This window comes from Symphalangus syndactylus, chromosome X, assembly GCF_028878055.3.
Source record: "Symphalangus syndactylus isolate Jambi chromosome X, NHGRI_mSymSyn1-v2.1_pri, whole genome shotgun sequence".
Taxonomy (NCBI): domain Eukaryota; kingdom Metazoa; phylum Chordata; class Mammalia; order Primates; family Hylobatidae; genus Symphalangus; species Symphalangus syndactylus.
This window is the reverse complement of record NC_072447.2, coordinates 56,121,716-56,141,434: the sequence shown is the minus strand read 5'-3', so window position 1 is coordinate 56,141,434 and position 19,719 is coordinate 56,121,716.

The window sequence follows — 19,719 nt, the reverse complement described above, 5'->3', positions numbered from 1 at the left end:
ACCCAGAAGCCCTTTCAGAAGGAACGAAGGACAATTTTCTCAGCTGTTGGGAGTACTAGTAGAAAGTGGCCCTCAGCTGTCAGCCCTTTTTGGGAATTGCCTCTGATAAAATAAAATACCTCACCCAAGGTCAAGCTTCCTTCCAGGGGTAACCTGCATCAAATGTTTGATCAATGCACAGATATAAGGGCTGGACAACCTTGCTCCAATTCAAGGCTCAGAGCTCCTCATAAGATAAGCTGAGGTATCAATACAGGCTGTATCACCTGTTCACTCCTGCTTCCTTCTCCTTCAGTTCATTGGTGTTGATCTCAAGACCTCTCCCTCATAAATGTCCTGTGTGTTAATTTATAACTCGCGATCTGCTCTGTGGGGAAACCAATCTGTAACAGGTATTTAAATCCTCCTAAGCCATCAAAAAGTAGATTATATGCATTAAAAATGTCCATGTTCTGCCTATTTTATTGTATTGTGCTGCTTTGGCAATTGCCAATCGATAAATGGCCATCATCTACAAATAAGAATATTTGATTAACTAAAGACCCCTACTTCTCAACCATGTTGGTATAACAAGCAGGACTGAGATGAGGTCAGGTGGGGGTAGAAATAGGTACTAAAATTAAATCACACTTCCCCCCCACACACTTTTCCTTTTCCATATTAACACAGATAATAATAATAACAATGGCAAATAAGATATATCAAGAGATTACTATGTGCCAGACATTGTTCTAAACACTTTGTATTATCATTTAAATTTCAGAGCAACCCTATGAAATAAATACTATTCTTGCCTCCAGTATACAGATGAGAAAACTGAGGCATAGAGAAGTCACGTAACTCTAATAAATAATGCAGCCTGGATTTGTACCTAGGCAGTTGTATTTGAGAAGCCAAGATCTTATTGATTTTAGTAGTGTTGCCTCTCTAATAAAAATGACTGTTTAATGAATGCCTAATCATTTCTAGCGTCGTTGAAATTAATGATTGTCGATAGAGAACTTTACCTCACTCAGAAAATGTCAGGTCTTCACGCCAATTGGCGTCTGTGGCTATTAAATCCTGCTGGAGAAATGACCTCAGTAGCACAAGCTAGTTTTTTTTTTTTTTTTTTTTTTTTTTTTTTCACCATCTGGGCCCTAATTACCCACCACAAACAACTGTGTCAGCCTGGCCAGTTGTCCTACCATTCCCCATATCTGTAGTCAGGAACTTTTACCATTAATTCATCACCCCCAATCCTACAACTTCCCCTTTCACTCCCAGAAATGGCCTTGCCTCCATTTCACAGAAAAAATGGAGACCAACAATTAAGAACCATCTCACTGCCCCTGCCCCACCTATGTCTTGTCTTTGAATGCTTGTCTCTATATTTTCCTTTCCTACTTCATTGGAGAAGATGGCCTTTCTTCTGTTCCAAGCTGATCCCATCACATGTTTGAATCCTATCTCCATCACCATCCTATTCAAGAATTTATTCTGTAAGCATATTACAGCCACTACTCAAAAACATCACTAACTTTGGTATATAATCTAGTTCATATGTGTGTGGGTGGGTGGGGGCAGGCATTATGCTAATTTTTAAAACAACTATAGTATATTTTCTTACTGTTTTATAAACTTTTTCCACATAAAAATATATTTTTAAACATTATATGTAGTAGCCACATAGTTGTGGTGGATATGACCTTCATTGCACCCTCCCTCTCCTGCACTTTGCTGAAGTTGGCGACTAGATAGCTAAAAACTACATTTCCCAGACTTCCTTGCGGCTAGACTCCTAGGTATGATCAAGTTTCTTTTAATTAGATGAGATTTGAAAGGTGAAAGTGAGGGACAGACTTTGCCTCAAAGCCCCCTGCTGTTTGGGAGGAAGGGAACTATAACATTTAGGGTGGAAAAAAAAATCTTCTTGAGAGAGCTTCATTTGAGCAGAGACCTGAATGAAGTAAGTAAGACATGCAAAGATCTTGAGGAAACATTTCAGGCAGAAGGAACAGCAAGTGCGAAACCCTGAGGTAAGAATCAACGTGGCTTGAGCAGAACTAGGGATGGGGAGAGCTGAGCCCAAAGAGATAGCCTTGTAAAGCATTAAAAAGCATTTGGATTTATCAAAGGTAAGTTGGGAAGCCATAGGAAGTTTCCCCCATATGCAGGGGCATGAAAACTGCATGAAATGACTGCTATGCTTAGGTATGTTGAATCAAACAAGTACATATCTGAGGATGAGAATTTATGTAACCAAAGATGTAGAAGCAGGAGGCTGGGTGAGTAGCAGAGTCAGGAACAGTTATTCACATAGAAGACACTAAATGTTATTGAAAGGGCAGTCCAGAAATCCATTGTCCAGAGGCCAAGATCAGGTTGTTCCTCTCCTTTCAATAAACACTTATGGAGCGCCTATTATATGCCATCTATTCATTTGTTCAGTCAACACATATTCTTTGATGATTACTAGTTTTCTATTTGCTGAGAAAACAAAAACTACAAAGATGAGTTAGACACAAACTTACCTTTGAGGAGTTTAGTCATCTGCAGGGAAGAAACCACCTTCCAAGAGCTGTGACGCTAAGTTGCACTATAAGGGTAGTTAACACTGCCAAATAAAACGCTGGACACGCAGTTAGATTTGAATTTCAGATAAACAATAAATATGTTTTTAGTATATGTATGTCCTAAATATTGCATGTCATAGTTAGTCCATGGGACATACTTATACTAATTAAGTATCCATTGTTTATTTGAAGTCAGATTTAACTGAGTATTCTGTACTTTCATTTCCTAAATCTGGCAACCACAAGTAGCAGGTACAATGGTCTTCAAACTGGTACTTATCTTGGGGACACATGAAGACATTCCATGAGCTATGTGGACACAGCTGGATTTTAAGGAGAACAATGTTCAAGTCCTCAATTTTTCCAAATATGATCTGCTTGGGAACATGCTTGTGATGCAAGTTATCTCCCTCTCCCGCCTCCCCTTTCATGGTTGCCTCTCCCTGCTTTATAGAATAAAGGAGTATCTCTTTTTCTTCTTTCCTACTTTCCTGAATCTTACGCTAGTGCATTACCCTGGGGTGTGAAAATCTCCAAACGCCAAACAAAGGTACAATTCAAAATAAGTGGAATTGGTGTTGAGAAAGCAAAAGACTCTCAAGACGGGGTCACAAAACTTTTGCAACTTAAGTGGTTCCAGCTTTTATCAGATTATTGAGTTGTCAGCTGATAGATCATTTCAGATTACATTTGGAAGGAGATTTCCATGTGATTTTTTGGTATGTAACTTGCAAGGAGTTTAAACAACTGAGTAAAACCAATAAAGCAAACCCCTTCCTTTCATCTTCTTATTTATGGCTCACATCTTTTTTAAAAATAGGAATAAAATCATACTAAGCTCTGTTTTATTTTAGCAATAAAAATATTCATCCACATATACATGAAATATTTTTAAAGATCCCCATGTTTTATTAAGAAATGCGTTTTCAATAAAATTTTACTTTTTATGCTTAATGATTATCAAAATTTGTAATATATTTATGCTATTGTAATCGGCTTGGAATAGCTAATTTTTGTAACAGTAACTCAATCCAGAAGACATTTCAAGCACTTGGAGACTTATAGTCACAGGAAATGTAAATAATAATAATGTCAATTTATATGTATATATTTTTTTGTTGTAGAGAAGTATAATACAATGATGAATAAAATTCTTTCATACATAAAAATACATTAGGTTAGAATAAAATTCTGCATGGGAAGCAGAATGAAAAAGGAGTACAATGAGATAAATCGAGGATTTAAAATTTCTGTCTGTTACAGAAGAGCTTGTTCATGTATTTTTTAATGGTGATAGCTGGTATCAAATCACTACGATATTTAGATTCCCTTAGATTTATTCAAGAGGGTGATGTAAGAGTTATATTTTTCAATATCAATGTTTATAATATACCACAAATTACGTACTTTTAGCTATTTAAGTTTTAGATGAAACATTTTACATGTCAGCTTAAAAATGTTCTAGAGGTCATGTAGTTTTCGTTAAAATTATTTTAGAGGTCTGGGATGGGGACATGGATGGGTATCTCAGTCACATGGGGCCAATGCTCAGCCTACTACATTTCCCAATGAAATAAATGGGAATAAAAGCCCTTGTAGCATCTCTCAGGAGAGTATCTGAAAACATTTCTGTTTTCAGGGACTCTTGTAGAGGCTAAAGGTCTGGTTTAGAGTCAATAGACAAGGCATAGGGATGGATGATCAGCATTGCTCCGGGTGGGAAGGTGAATGCAGTCAGATCCCATAGGAATCAGTACTGAAGTCCAGCTCATGTTCTGCTCAACAAGTGTTGTGCCCTGAAGCAGGGCTACTTTCACTTATAGAAAAGAGCATCTTTCTGTTTTGGACAAAGGCCCCCAAATGGGCTAGTACGGACATTGGTTAGGTCCCTGTCCATGTGAGAGGTGAAATGAACGGGAAATCTCCAAAGCATGCAGATATCTAGTTGAATTCCTGACGACATTGATTTGGCACGGCTCTACAGACAAAAGAAACCAGCAAAATACTTGAAGGCCTCTGAAGATGTATGTAAAATAAATCAGAAATTATTTCTATGTACCAAACGCAATGTGGGCACACCTGAGACACTATGTAGAGCTGTGGTCACAACACTCAAGAAGTATGTAAAGGGTAAAGAAGAGGTCCTAGGAAATAAAATGCTCTAGGTGATGTGGTGAAACAGGATCCTGAATGAGCAAGTCCTCAGGAAAGACGAAGGTGGACAGACAATTCTTAGGTTGGTCAATTTTAGCTGTATCAATGGAGGAAAAAATCTATTGGCTATTCGGAATTGGCAAGAGTTTGGATATTGAATATAACAGCAAGACATAAATGTATGGTAGTGTCTCAGCCCTCTGGCAAATAGGTAGCCTCTAAGCCTTCTCCCAAATATGTGATTCTCACCTTTATCTAAGGCAGAATACTGAGTACATTTTTTTGTATTTGGATTGTACCCATTTAAACTTGTACAGTTTATAACAGTTCCAAACAAGTTAAAATAAGATCCAGCTGCTCAAGGATCCCACAGTAGAGCTCCTGAGGCTTTGTTTCTCAAAATTTTGGTGAATCAGCTCTAAGCATTTTTGTTATTATGGCTTTCCATGTGCCTCTCAAGACTCAGCCGTGAATCAAGCAGTCGCCAGTCTAGGTAAGCCAGCAACAGGATTGCTGTGGATCCCACTGGAACTGCCTCTTTCCCTACAACGACTGAGGCTTTCCTGCTGGGTTACTGAGCAAAACCTGGAAGCTGTAAGGAAAAATGCTGAGAGGTTTTTGTTTTTTGTGTTTTTACTAAAACTCTTGGAACAGCCTCAGAAGCACTGCTGTGAGATTCTTGAATAGTGTTCATCTCTTCTGCCATCCCAGTAGTGGGAGGCATCCCTCCTTGCTCTCCAGCCAGTGGTGCGCAGAAGCTGGCTTACATTGCCCTGCCAGAATTGATTGTTACGTTTTCAGGAATTTTTGCTAGCTGGTAAACATCATGTTGGCAGCTTGAAATTGACCATGGTGGAAGTATTTACACCATGGAAACTGGCAAATGTTACAAATCATTCAGGGTCTTTTTTTTTTTTTTTAGAACCAATTGTTAAACATTTATCAGTACAGTGTAGACCCACCTTAGAAGAGACTACCATGTCCTTCCAGCAAGAGACCCCCCAGGCCTCTGACCCCCACTCAAACTGCCCTGTGCTTTGGTCAGTGATATGATGGAAGCCCAGGGCTTAGGGGATCAGCTGGCATAGGAAGGGTGTCCAGATGGGCAGTGGGCCATCCACAGAGAAGGGCAGGGGCTACACAGCTATCCACGCCCAGCGGTCAGGGAATGAGCTGGGGAGGTGGCACCAGGCAGCAGCCTTGTGCAAAAGCCCTGGGGCCTTGGTTGACCTCAGCGCTGTGGCACAGCTGCCTGACAAGTAGACTGGGAAGTGGGCTGCTTTAATAGAGGCAGAGTGCCCCATCTGGGGAGGGAGCCACGGGTCCCCGCGGACTGTGTAGGCTGCTTGCTGAGCTTTAGACATCAGTCCTTCCTCCAGTGAATGAAAGCTGAGGCCTCCACCTGAGCAGCCCTGCCTGCCCTGTGCACTTTGGACATCGGGAGTCTCTGTGAGGTTGCTTTAGGGAAAAAAAAGTGCTTGTTTAAAAGAGTTCAAAACTACCAAACTGGATGATATTCTGTGGCTCCAGAATCATTTTGCAAGCATGTTCATTCATGTCCCTGTCCCCCTGCCAGGCGGCCCACAGGCTCCTCGGAGGGCCCAGATTGACTCCCACCCTTGGTGGTCATTTACCCATTGGGGCAAAAAGAGGTGGTGGTGCTCAGCCAACATCAGTATTGGTTGCAATAAACCTACTACTGTGTGTAGTTGCTAATAAATAAATAAATAAATAAATAAATAAATACTACCATTCACTCTACAGCAGGGCTGAGGGCTCTAGTACACCAAAGGTAATGACCTATAGAGGCTGCAGACACTCCAGGAACAGCTGAGCAACAATAGAGACTTAGAGACTGTGATGGTCAGAGGGGCAGAGTGGCAGCCAAGGCACCCACCAAATAGAGCTGCAGTCAGACAAAAAGATGATCTGTTCCCCTCCTAGTAAGTCCCTGAAATTCCTGTTGGCAGAGAGGAAAGTGAATATTTTGTAGAGTCTGGGGGCCTTAAACTGGGGCAGGAGAAAATGAAACCTAGGCTCATATTATTAAATGGAACACAAGGTGTTAAAAACGTCTAAAACTTAGAAATAATGTCCTTTCAATGTCATATTACAACTAGCTCACCAAGAATTGTTTAATTATCTACAGGAATGTACCTTTGTTTGACTTTGCTATTTACTATTAATTATTGGCTCGGATTCTGTGAAGTTACATGTTGACTTGTAGATCTTTTCCAGGAATGATGCAAATAATTTCTATACAGTTGAAAAAAAATTTTCAAAGGTTATGGATTTTTATTGTCCTGTAGGATATAAATCAATATTGTATGTAATAGCAATTTAATTTAATATTATTTTTTAAATGTCTATAAATACTCAGGCCCTCAAAATACTTTTTCAACCAGTTTTACCATGTTACAGATTTCTTCATTAATGAGTTAATAAATTTTGAGCATGTGCTCATACTATGTGCATACGAGAGTCATGCTTCTAACCTTTTGAAAATTATACATTGTGTAACCAGTCTTTAATGAAGTAAAAAGAGTTCATCTCGGTTGACCCCAGGGATAAGCATAATTTGGAGCCTTGTCATGGAAAGCTGCAATGGGGACAGTCTGACAAATTGATATAATTTCTGCTCTTTATAATCTACATTGGGGGCCCAGTTCCACAAGGAATACAGAAGACATTGCTTGGGCTTTGTGGGATTATAGAGTTGCCGTAAATCACTCGTCCTGTAGTCAGAATATCTCTCACCAAACGCAAGTATTGATGTCTTTAGTGTCATAAGGCTTAAATCTGTAGCAGGAAAAAGATTCATGTATATTTGACTTATGTAAGCTATCATCTAGTTTGTGTCTGGAAATACCTTAAATGATGGTGTCTCACACAGCCTCTAAAACCAATCACTCTTTACAAACACATTTGCTTGACTAGAGAAGCCCTGAGAAAAATCTCCATCTTGCTTTTTTTTTCTTATTGTAACCAACACTTCCCCAGCAGCCATTCTAAGTGCACGAACTGTGTCTAGAACTCTGCTGTAATGTTTGCGAGGCTCAGCCATGGCAGATAGCAGAGACACAAAGCTGGTGACAGCAGAACATTGCTGTCTCCATCCTGCCACTCTTTTCTACAGGCTGGTGATGAAGACAAGGACGGATGGTTTTCACTGCAAGCTGCTAAAGCCTACTTCACGTATATGAGTGTTTAACTCTTCTGTTCAGTGTTTTCCTTCTTCATGGACAGCCCCGAAAAGTGGTAAACAGTGACAGAATCTCTGAAAATGTCCCATTCAGACATGGATGACAGTGACTCTCAGCTCACATGCTCTTAATACGAACTGCAAGATTTTGTGTTGAGTGCTGATAAGAAGCTTTTGCCTCACACACGACTTCAACAACAACCCAGCCCCGTGGGAAATCTTGACTTGCCAGTTCAGTTCCTGCAGCATCCACCTCACACAGACTGGTGGTTCCATCTCTTTTGTAGGCGAAGCTTGGACTAGCTCTCTTTTTAAGTTTCTTTACCAAAACTTTGAAACCAAACCACTATGTGAGAAGGATACACTATCAGAAGAGATTTGTCACAGATCCCCCCTGTGCTGGTGAACAAGGAATGATGCCTAGGAGTCTTGAGCTTAGAGTCTGAGTAGGAGAGGGTCCTGATTAGCACACAGTTCCTGGTAAGGTAACCTAGAGTGAAGAATAGTAAATAGCCCACCATTATGACTGCTGAGCTAGATTGCTACATGAGACCTTATATTCTAAAACCTACAGCCAGGGCCTGATAACCCACTTTGCTGAGACCTCCAAAGCTTTCTGAATTTCTGGCTTTCTCTTACCACCCTACCATGTTGCCTTGACACTGCCTCTCGCACACACCCCAGCAGTGCCCAGTAACCATTCAGAAAAGGCAGACAACTGTCAGAATCCTACTGAGCATAAGCAACGAGTAGGCAGATCAGTGTAAGAATATCATATAATGCATTGCAATGTGGTCTATGAATTATTCAATTACCATTGACCATAAGTCCTTGCCATTCCTAAGCGTAATTGGGAAGACGTGTTATATCCTTACATCTGAAACTGTGTCACAAAGGTAAAAAGAAGCCATCCAAAACCCATGAAAAATCACGATGAAGTCATTGAGAGAGGCATGCTGACAGTAGATTAGTCTAGAAATGAAAAAAAATTACGTGAAACAGTTGCTTCTGCAGCAAAGAAATGCTGCAGCTTTCCTTTTTATTTGTGTGATGTCTGGACCGATTGCTACTTAAAGTAATAAAATGTCTGAAAGTTATTAATAAAGTACTTTGTGCTACTTTAAATCCAATTCATAACCTCAACTGAAAACTTATTTGCACCAGCATTTATGATAAAATCTAGATGATGGGATTTTTTTCCTCCCTCAAAAGCTAGCACAATAATGGAATCTTAACATAGCTTCGTCCTTGGATCAATCAGTTCCTTAATTCCTGGATTTTGTACTTCAATACAAAATATCTCAGTTTAATTTCTTTCTTATGTGCTATTTGTCCTCCAGACTTTGCACTTTTCAACAATGTTTAAAATCACATACAAATCCACATGTCAGCAAATGGCTTCCTTTTGATAAAAAATACATTGTTTCCTGCTATGAGAAAACAGGGATAAGCTTTCAATTCAAACTTTATCACTTTTCTGTCTGTCCCACTCTGTAAATTTTTATTAAAGATTAAAGTTAATACACTATCTAGTTATATTAATATAAAGTTTGCTCATATTTTTTCCAGTGAATGTTGTTTATGATAATAAATTAATACATGGAAGCAAGAAGAATTATCTACTTCATTCTGAAGATCTAAGAAACTTCAAACAAAGTTTTCTTGATTGAATGCATAAACCCAAAAGTATTTTGTTAAGAAATGAGTAACAATAATTAAAGAGGAAACAATAAACAAAGTGAAGAGACAACCCACAGAATGGGAGAAAATATATGCAAACTACCCATTTGACAATGGATTAATAACCAGAATATGTAAGAAGCTCAAACAACTCTATAGGGAAAAAAAATCTAGTAATTAGATTCAAAATGTGAGCAAAAGATTGGAATAGATATTTCTAAAAAGAAGACATGCAAATGGTAAACAGACATATGAAACAGTGCTCAACATTATTGATCATCAGAGAAATGTAAATCAAAACTACAGTGAAATATCTTCTCATCGCAGTTAAAATGGCTTATATCGAAGAGACAGGCAATAACAGATGCTGGCAAGGATGTGGAGGAAAGGGAATCCTTGTACACTGTTGGTGGGAAGGTAAATTAGTAGCACAACTATGGAGAACAGTTTGGAGGTTTCTCAAAAGTAAAAACAGAGCTACCATATGATCCAGCAATCCCACTGCTGCATATATACTCGAAAGAAAGGAAATCTGTGTATTGAAGAGATATCTGCACTCCCATGTTTGTTGCAGCACTGTTCACAATAGCTAAGATTTGGAAGCAACCTAAGTGTCCCTCAACCGATGAATGGATAAAGAAAATGTGGTACTTATACACAAGGGAGAACTATTCAGCCATAAAAAAGAATGAGATCCTGTCATTTGCAACAACATGGACGGAACTGGAGATCATTATGTTAAGTGAAATAAGCCAGGCACAGAAAGACAAACATCGCATGTTCTCATTTATTTATAGGATCTAAAAATTAAAACAATTGAACTCATGGACATAGAGAGTAGAAGGATGGTTACCAGAGGCTGGGAAGGGTAGTAGGGGGATTAGAGGGGGAGGTAGGGATGGTTAATGGGTACGAAAAAATAGAATGAATAAGACCTACTATTTACTAGCACCACAGAGTGACTATAGTCAGTAATAACTTAACTGTACATTTTAAAATAACTAAAAGAGTGTAGTTGGATTATTTATAACACGAAGGATAAATGCTTGAGGAGATAGATACTACATTCTCCATGATGTTCTTATTTCACATTGCATGCCTGTATCAAAACATCTCATGTACCCCATAAATATAAACACCTACTACGTACCCACAAAAATTAAAAATAAATTTAAAAAATATTTAAAGGGAGTCTGCTACTTTTGCAAGGAGCAAAATAGTCATTTCTTAGTCTCGACTTTAGCAATCTTTCCCACAGCCAGATGCCCTCTTTCTCAAGAAACTTGAACCAGCCTATTTATTTGTCATAATTTCCTACATTTTCTTAAGGAAAAAAGTCATCAGCGTGGGCAGTATATTTTTTAAAAGGTCAAATATAATACTTTCTACAGAGACTTGGCTGTTCAGTTATTTCCAGATAATTTTGTGATTAGAACATGTTGGCTGCACCAGAGCTTACCTACATTCAAAAGGTTTGATTTTTAAAATTCTGTAGAGCTTTTTCCTCCTTGTTTGTAAACCTATTTACTTCACCTTCAGACCATCTCCTCAGTGTTTTGAAAAGAGACAAAAAGAATAAGGAAGTCAGTGGCTTCAAAACTTGGAGAAGATTCATTCAACCATTTAAAACAAACATCAAACAAGCAAGCATTCCTTACAGCACTTTTTAATATGAGACCGGGTTTTACATTCAGTAAAAACTATCATAAGAGAAAATGTTCACATTTTCCTTCACTTGGAGATGTATGGTTTGCTTGTTTAAATGAAAGCAGAGAACATGTGTATGGGAAATAAAAAAGGGGAGAACATACTAAATGAAAACGAATAATGGGAAAGTTGAAATAGAATGTCTGGAAAATTGATATTTTTACTTGTTATCAAATCACCACAATGTTTTTGAAGTGGAGAGAATAAAAGAACGTGACACGATATATTAAATATCGTAATTCTAATGCTACCTTAAATCCTTTTCTAAAAGAGACTGTGGATAAATATATAATTAGAGAGATCACTTTTAATTACAGCAGATTTCTGTTGGTATAAGGTCGAATCAGACAACTCTCATAAAACAGCCCAGGGAAATGCCCAAGGCCTCACATCACTGAGTTGGGTACTTTCTCTAAGCTATCAGGATGATTTGTAATGTCCTTTTATATTTATGTTATAGTTTGGGTTCCCCCTTGAAGTCGATCAACCCTGAGACAAGTATTCAAGTAAAAGTAGTTTATTTGGCAGATTATTCCAGCAAAAACTAGTATGGGAGTGGGCACTTGAAACTGTGAAAGACAAGACTGTGTACTGGGAAGCCAGTACAGAGTTTGTCCAGTTAGTGAACACTGTGAAGAGCTGGAGCTAAATCCCAGGAGTCAGCATAGGATGAGTGCCGCAGAGTTAACTCACCTAAGGGGCAAGGGGGCTAATGTTGGTATACACTGCCTCCCCCTATCAGTCCTTACATGAGAGCTGCTGAGGCAGGGACACTAATTTCTCTGCACAGTCAGCCTAGCTTGTTCAATAAGTGGGCAGAGTGGGTCTTGGCAGCCAGAGGAAGCCTGGGGTAAAGAAATGCAGTTTCTGGCAGCTGGAAGTCAGGCCAGCCTGCATACGCTGAGGTGGTGCCTTAGTCTGCTGGGGCTGCCACAACAAATTACCACAAACTGTGTGGCTTAAATGCAACAACAATTTATTCTCTCACAGCTCTGGAGGCCAGAAGTCTGAAATTAAGGTATCATCGGGGCCATGATCCCTCTGGAGGCTCTAGGGGAGAATTCTTTCTTGTTTCTTAAAGCGTCTGGTGGCTCAAAGCAATTTTGAGGTTCCTTGGCTTGTGATTATATCCTTCTAATTTCTTCTTCTGTCTTCACATCGCCTTCTCTTTCCTGTCTCTGTATCTCCTCCCCTTCTCTTCTAAGGATACTTATCATTGGATTTAGGGTCCACCCTAAATTCAGGATGCTCTCAAGATCCTTAGCTTAATTACATCTGCAAAGACTCTTGCCACACAAGGTCACATTCATGCATTCTGGGGGTTAGGAGATGGACATATCTTTTGGGAGGCCACTATTCTATCCATTACAGGCAGTATGGGTGGGAGGTATGAGAAGGACCTCAACAGTGTTTACTACAATCTAGTAATTCATAACAATCACAGTCATTTCTGTACCCTCTCACCCTTCACCCACCAGTACAAACCATTCACCCAAGATCAGCCTTCAGCTTATATGTGTGTTGCATTAACTGCTGACTTTGTTTCCCTTTCCTTTATGTGATTTCATAGTGTGAATACTTTCCTTATACAGAACTGTGGGCTTATTGGTTATTTATCAAACATAAATTGATCTTTAAAAGCAATAACCACAATGAACAGGGATGGGATGTCTTTACACTTTTAAAAAACTTTTTGTAAATAAAACATGGTTTATATAATATATATATAGCATCACTGTATACAAGCAATACCCTAAAATTATTTTAATAGAAGGTGAGGTTAGGGCACAAAAATATTAGGCTACATGTTACGAAATAATTTAACTGAAACCCCCAGAGTTTCACACTTATGATTGCAACAAGTCAGGAACGCCATCAAGGCCACACACAATGGGTGAAATATTAATTGGGGTCTGTGCTTTGCATATTATAGTATGTTTCCCCAGGTCTGCCACAGCCTGCAAAATTAAAACAATTCCCTCAGCAGGTGAAACAGCTAGCAAGCAGATCCACGGCACTGCTACTGCTGTTCATGAGCAGGTGCCCGTCAGTTTTTGCTGAGTGTTGGATTTATTTTTCCAGATCAAAGTGGTTCGTTTCATGGTTATAGCTTCTACTCCTCATTCATTTATCTGGTATGATTTTCAAAAGCATCCCTTTGAGGGGGCAGTAGAGAAGGATCCAGAGTCGAGTAGCACTCTGGGAAGCAATATAGATGAGTAAGCTAAGAAAACTGGAAAATCTGAGAAGTGAGTTGTGGGGTAAAGGATGGGGTGGAGAAGAGCATGCTTACAGAGGAAGCCACAGGCAGGGGCCCACTGATAGACCATCCAGGACACTATCTTAGCCTGGATGTTATTCTGCAACTTCGCAATCAGCAGGTTTTTTCATCCCAGAACATTTGGTTAAATGAAATTGGAGAAATTGTGAAACCAGGGCTCCCATAGGACAGAACATACTCATTTACCCACTCAAAAGTGGGACTCTATCAATTCCAAATATAAAGCACATAATGTCCATTCATTCATTCATTCAATTCATGCAATAAATCTCTACTGAGTGCCAATTGACTGACAGGCAATGTACTAGATATTAAGATCATCCTAGTGAGTCTTGATCCTTTCCTCTTTTCCCTTTGACCTCGGTTGACACTATCTTGGTTTTTCCATTTGCTTACTAAACACAGGAACTTCTGTTTTCTTTCAAAAATAACCTGAGATCTTAAAAACCGTAATCACACTGTATTGAAGACCCTTATAATTGCCCTATGTTGTGTTAAGTCCAGGTATAATATTAAGCACATTATAAAACCCTGCCACGATTCCACAATAAAAAGGAAATGAAATTGCGCTCTGAAATGTAATTGTTTTTTAACATATTTGTTGAAAAAGCAAGAGAAATGAGGGATAAAAGTGCCATCTATTTTGCTAGGAAGCTGGAATTTCCCCTTAGTAAAAGATGATTTAAAAGCTTTGGAGTACTTCACAGGTGAAAAGTTATGCAGCAGAATGCCTTTAACCACAGATTTGAAGGATGAATTATAACTTCTTTTGGTTTAATCACTCTGCCGATCGCCCTCCAGCCAGACACTTAAGAATGACTAAAACTTTTCAGTCTCCATCTAAAGTAATAAGCTTATAGGCATCAATGCCAGAAAGGCAATAAAATCTAGACTTCTGGAAGGTGAGATGGGAGTTCAAAGTCTTAGTCTTTCCATTCCTCCCTCAAGAAATTTCTCTTTGCCTCTGAATTATCCAGTATGTTTCAGAACTTAGTGACATAGGTGTCATTGGAGAGCTTATTAAAAATTCATATTCTTAGGCCCTACTCTTGTAAATTTTAGTTTAGTAGTTTTGAGGTGGGAGCCAGGAAATCAGATTTATTAAAAAGCAACCTCAGATAATTCTGCTGCAGAGGTCTGCTGATTACACACGGAGAAAGAGTGACTGTTTCAGTGACAACATTGTGAACGTGTTACTTTAGCCCTCTCTGAACAGTGTGGTTACAGCAAAGATTTTCTTGACTTTAAAAAATTTTTAATACTATAGTTCCTCTTATCTGCAGTTTTGTTTTTCACAGTTTCAGTTAACTATGGTCAACTGTGGAACAAAAATATTAAGTGGAAAATCCCAGAAAATAAACAATTCATGTTTTAAATTGTGGGCTGTTCTGAGTAGCACGATGAAATCTCCCACTGTCTCTCCTGGGACATGAATCATCCCTTTGTCCAGCCTATCCACTCTGTATACACTACTCGCTGTTAGTCACTCAGCAGCTGTCTTGGTTATCAGATTGACTGTCATGGTATCACAGTGCTTGTGTTCAAGTAATCCTTATTTTGCTTAATTGTTCTATTATTAGCTATTGCTGTTAATCTCTTACTGTGCCCAAGTTATAAAGTTTATCAAAGGTTTGTATGTGTAAGAAAAAATAAAGTATATACAGTTGTCTGTCAGTATCTTCAGGGTATTGGTTCCAGGATCCCTGCAAAGATACCAAAATCCATGGATGTTCAAGTCCCTTATACAAAATAACATCATATTTGCATATAATCTATGTACATCCTTTCATATACTTTAAATCATCTCTAGATTACTTATAGTATCTCATGCAATATAAATGCTAGGTAAACAGTTGTTATATTTTAATTTTATTATTTTTATTGCTATATTTTTGTTTTTTATTCCTTTCTCAACATTTTTCATCCAAGGTTGATTGAATCTGAGAATGTGGAACCTGCAGATACAGAGAGCCAACTGTGCAGGTTTGGCACTATCCATGGTCTTAGGCATCCACTAGGGGTCTTGGAATGTATCCCCCCCCAGATAAGGGTGGACTATTATAAAGATTTAATGAAAACTTACTACATAACAGGTATTGTACTTAGGTATATATATATCTGTTTCTTTAATTCTCACAATGACCATGTAACATAATAACTTCATTTTACAGATAAAAGAATGGGGACAGAGAAGTTAAGCAAATTGCTTCAAAATCAAACCCAAAACATCTGACACCAAAGCATTTGTTCCAAATTTTTACATTCTCTGGCCTCCCATAGAGTTCCATTAGCATGGTGTATATTTTCAGTGCTCATTCAGTTAACCTCATGGTGGTTGGTCAGTCACTATAATTCATACCACTTTGTAAAGATCACTCCCACAAGTTCCTTTTGTGCCAAAATAACCACTGTGGGTAGGCAGATGAGGCTGGCCGCAAACAGCTGGTCACTGGGGACAGGTGGTCAGGGTCTAGAAATCAAAAAGAACCCCAGCTTCTCTCTTAAAAATGTATTAATAGGCAATAAGTTTTATGCATTATATAGTTTGGCTCTGTGTCCCCACCCAAATCTCATCCCAAATTGTAATCCCTATAATGCCCACACGTCAAGGGAGGCAGCTGGTGGGAGATGGCTTCCCCCATGCTGCTCTTATGAGTGAGTGAGTTCTCATGAGATCTGATGATTTTATAAGTGTTTGATAGTTCTTCCTTCACACACTTTCTGTCTCCTGCCACCTTGTGAAAAAGGCACCTGCTTCCCCTTCTGCCATGATTGTAAGTTTCCTGAGGCCTTCTCTGCCATGTGGAGCTGTGGGCCAATTAAACCTCTTTCCTCTATAAGTTACCCAGTCTCAGGGAAGTTCTTTATAGCAGAGTGAAAACAGGTTAATACAATGCATTAACCACTCTAGGGATAGTTTACATTACAGGGGTGTACAATCTTTTGGCTTCCCTGGGCCACATTGGAAGAATTATCTTGGGCCACACATAAAATACATGAACATGAATGATACTGAAGAACTAAAAAAAAAATTGCAAAACAATCTCATAATCTTTTCAGAAAGTTTACAAGTTTGTATTTGGCTGGATTCAAACCTGTTCTGGGCTGCGGGTTGGACAAGCTTAATTTATAATGTCAAAGAGGAGGCCCAAGACCCCTAGTAATAGTGGTATAACTGGTATTAAACTAGCCCTTCTGATGATAGCAACCATAAACTCTGTTAAACATAAAAGAACTGTTTGGAGGCACTGGGCAGGAAGAAAGTAGAGGAAATTTGGCCTGTGTAACAGGAGAATCACACTGGCTGAGATTCATATTTATATGTTTTTTCTTAGGACATCCCCCAGTTCTGACAAATCTCTAGGATATGGCCAAAACAAAAAAGCTTGTTTTTTCTTGACCTGAAGATTCAGAGGACAAATTTTGGACCTAACAGAGAAACTGAGAATTGAGGAGGAGGAAATCCCAGAAAGAAGGAGTTTCAAAGAGAGAAGCTACAAAATTTGCATGCAAACATTCCTCAAATCCATGACTGACTTCTGAATTGTAATACATGAGGAAGACAGCTGGAAAGATGAAACACTGAATATCAATTTTACCAACTGCCCCCTGCAGAGGAGAAAGAGTTTGGAGTTTGAGTACTCTTAAATTGGAAGGGCTTGGTAAACACCTAGGACTTTCCATTATAATTCCATCACGTGCCAGGGTGAAGGGGTTTATCCAAGGACAAAAGGCGAAACTAAAATAGATCTGACTTAATGAAGCCTAAAACCAAGTCTCCAAAATATCAAGGTGCTCCACCAGTAACTTAACTGCCTACCAATACAAACTCAACACTCTTCAGAAGAGGAAACTAGAATCCAGAATCTCTATAATGTACATTAAGTGTACAATAAAATATTACTAGATATACAAATGAAAAAACCAGAAATATGTAAAAAAATCCATTAATATAAAAAATGCTCAGGTGATCCATATGTTAGAATTAATCAATATTTTTAAGTTACTATAATAAATATGTTAAAAATGTACAGGGGAAAAATGGATAAATGGTAGAACAATCATGATACGGTTTGGCTGTGTGCCCATCCAAATCTCAACTTGAATTGTATCTCCCAGAATTTATACATGTTGTAGGAGGGGCCCAGGGGGAGGTAACTGAATCATGGGGACCAGTGTTTCTTGTGCTGTTCTTGTGATAGTGAATAAGTCTCACAAGATCTGATGGGTTTATCAGGGGTTTCCACTTTTGCTTCTTTCTCGTTTTCTCTTGCTGCTGCCATGTAAGAAGTGCCTTTCACCTCCCACTATGATTCTGAGGCCTCCCCAGCCATGTGGAACTGTAAGCCCAAGTAAACCTCTTTTTCTTCCCACTCTTGGATATGTCTTTGCCAGCAGCATGAAAACTCACTAATACAAATCATTTTCAGGAGAGATTCTTAAACTGTTGAAAAAAAAAAGCCAAATAAAAATTCTAGCACTAAAAAAAATCAAAAATTAAAAATTCACAGAATGGCTTTAACATCAGATGGGAACCAACAGAAAAAGAATCAGTAAAATTAAAGACAGGACAATAAAATTACCCACACTGAAACACAGGGTAAAAAATAATTTGAAAACACAATAAAGTGAGCCACAGTGACCTGCAGGATGGTATCAAGCAGACTAACACAAATGTAATTGGAGTCCCAGATGGAGAGAAGAGAGGCAATAGTGCATAAAAACTATTTGAAGACAAATTGAGTAAAATTTTTCCACATTTAATAAAGAAAAATGACCTAGATATTCAGGAAGCTTGGTGACCCCCCAATCAATGTAAACACAAAGGAAGCCAAACACTGGCACATCATAATCTAACTGTTGAAAACTAGAGATAAAGAGAAAATCTTAAAAGTAGCCAAAGGAGAAAAAGCATATTTATATACAAAGGAACACAAATAAGAATGATATTTGACTTCTCATCAAAAACAATGGAGGCCAGAAGATAACAGAAACAGAATGATCCAAAATTCTGGGCCTTAAACTAAAAGGAATAAAGCTCTGATAATAAAATTTCTGGTAGTTTGGCAGTTAGGACAGGATAAAACATTCTTTGGTGAGGATCTTTTACATGCCTCTTCAAGTTATTTGGGAGAGCAATCAATCATAGTAGCTTCTTGAGTAGGTGTCATGATGAAATTCAAATTATGGGAAAGAAGCATTTGTGGTTAGGTACAGGATAGACTTGAAGAGGCAGGAAAATGGAAAATTCATTTGGAAAGTGATGTTGCAATCTAGGCAAGAGGTTACTTTTTGTCAAAATTAAAAAGCAGTGGGCGATAACGTCATCAAACAAGGCCTATGACTTAGGTAGCAGACCCAGGTACCCTGAGGGTTGTCCTCATACTCATCAAGCTAATGGAACCAAAATGGTACACCCAAAAATATGCTGACTCATCCATTTACCATCAGAAATTCAAATGTCACGTGTAATAGAAGGCTCAACATAGCAGATCAGTATATTCCCCCTCTGTATGGAGACAAGAGGTCTTGATGACTATGGATTCAAAGAAAGAATTTAGGTGAGAAATATTCCTCAGCTGATGTAGCCTGAGCTTCCTCACTCAACACAGGGAGAGTCTTGCCAAGGATGTTGTACCTGCCAGCCAGCTTGGCCCAGATTTCTTCTCTACTGTACTTAGAAGGGTCCTGACTGTGTATGACTCCCTTTGGCACCGCTATCAAGGCTGTTTTGCTCCTCAGAAATGTTAACATAACAGGTCTGGTTGCCATCCAACCTTGCTGGCCCAAGAGCTATGCTGCTTCTTTACACAACTCTTCCTTACTTCTGATCTATTACATATGACCTTTAAAGTTTAACTCTCAAACAGAAATCTTATTTTAATTTTCTCTAAGTTTTTCTAAGTTTCTAAATTGGCACCTCATTGTGGCCTCCAGGAATGACAACAATCTGGATCTACATTACAGTGGACACAAGAAAAATGGAGAATAAGAAGCAAAGAAGCTGTTAGCACAGAGTTAAATGCATAATGCAGAGTTAGATAATGGTTGATCAAGAGAAACAGAATAGAGAACAGATTTTACAACCAATAGTTGCTTTTCTTAGCACCAAAATTCTACTCAGGACCAAATGTCTTGCC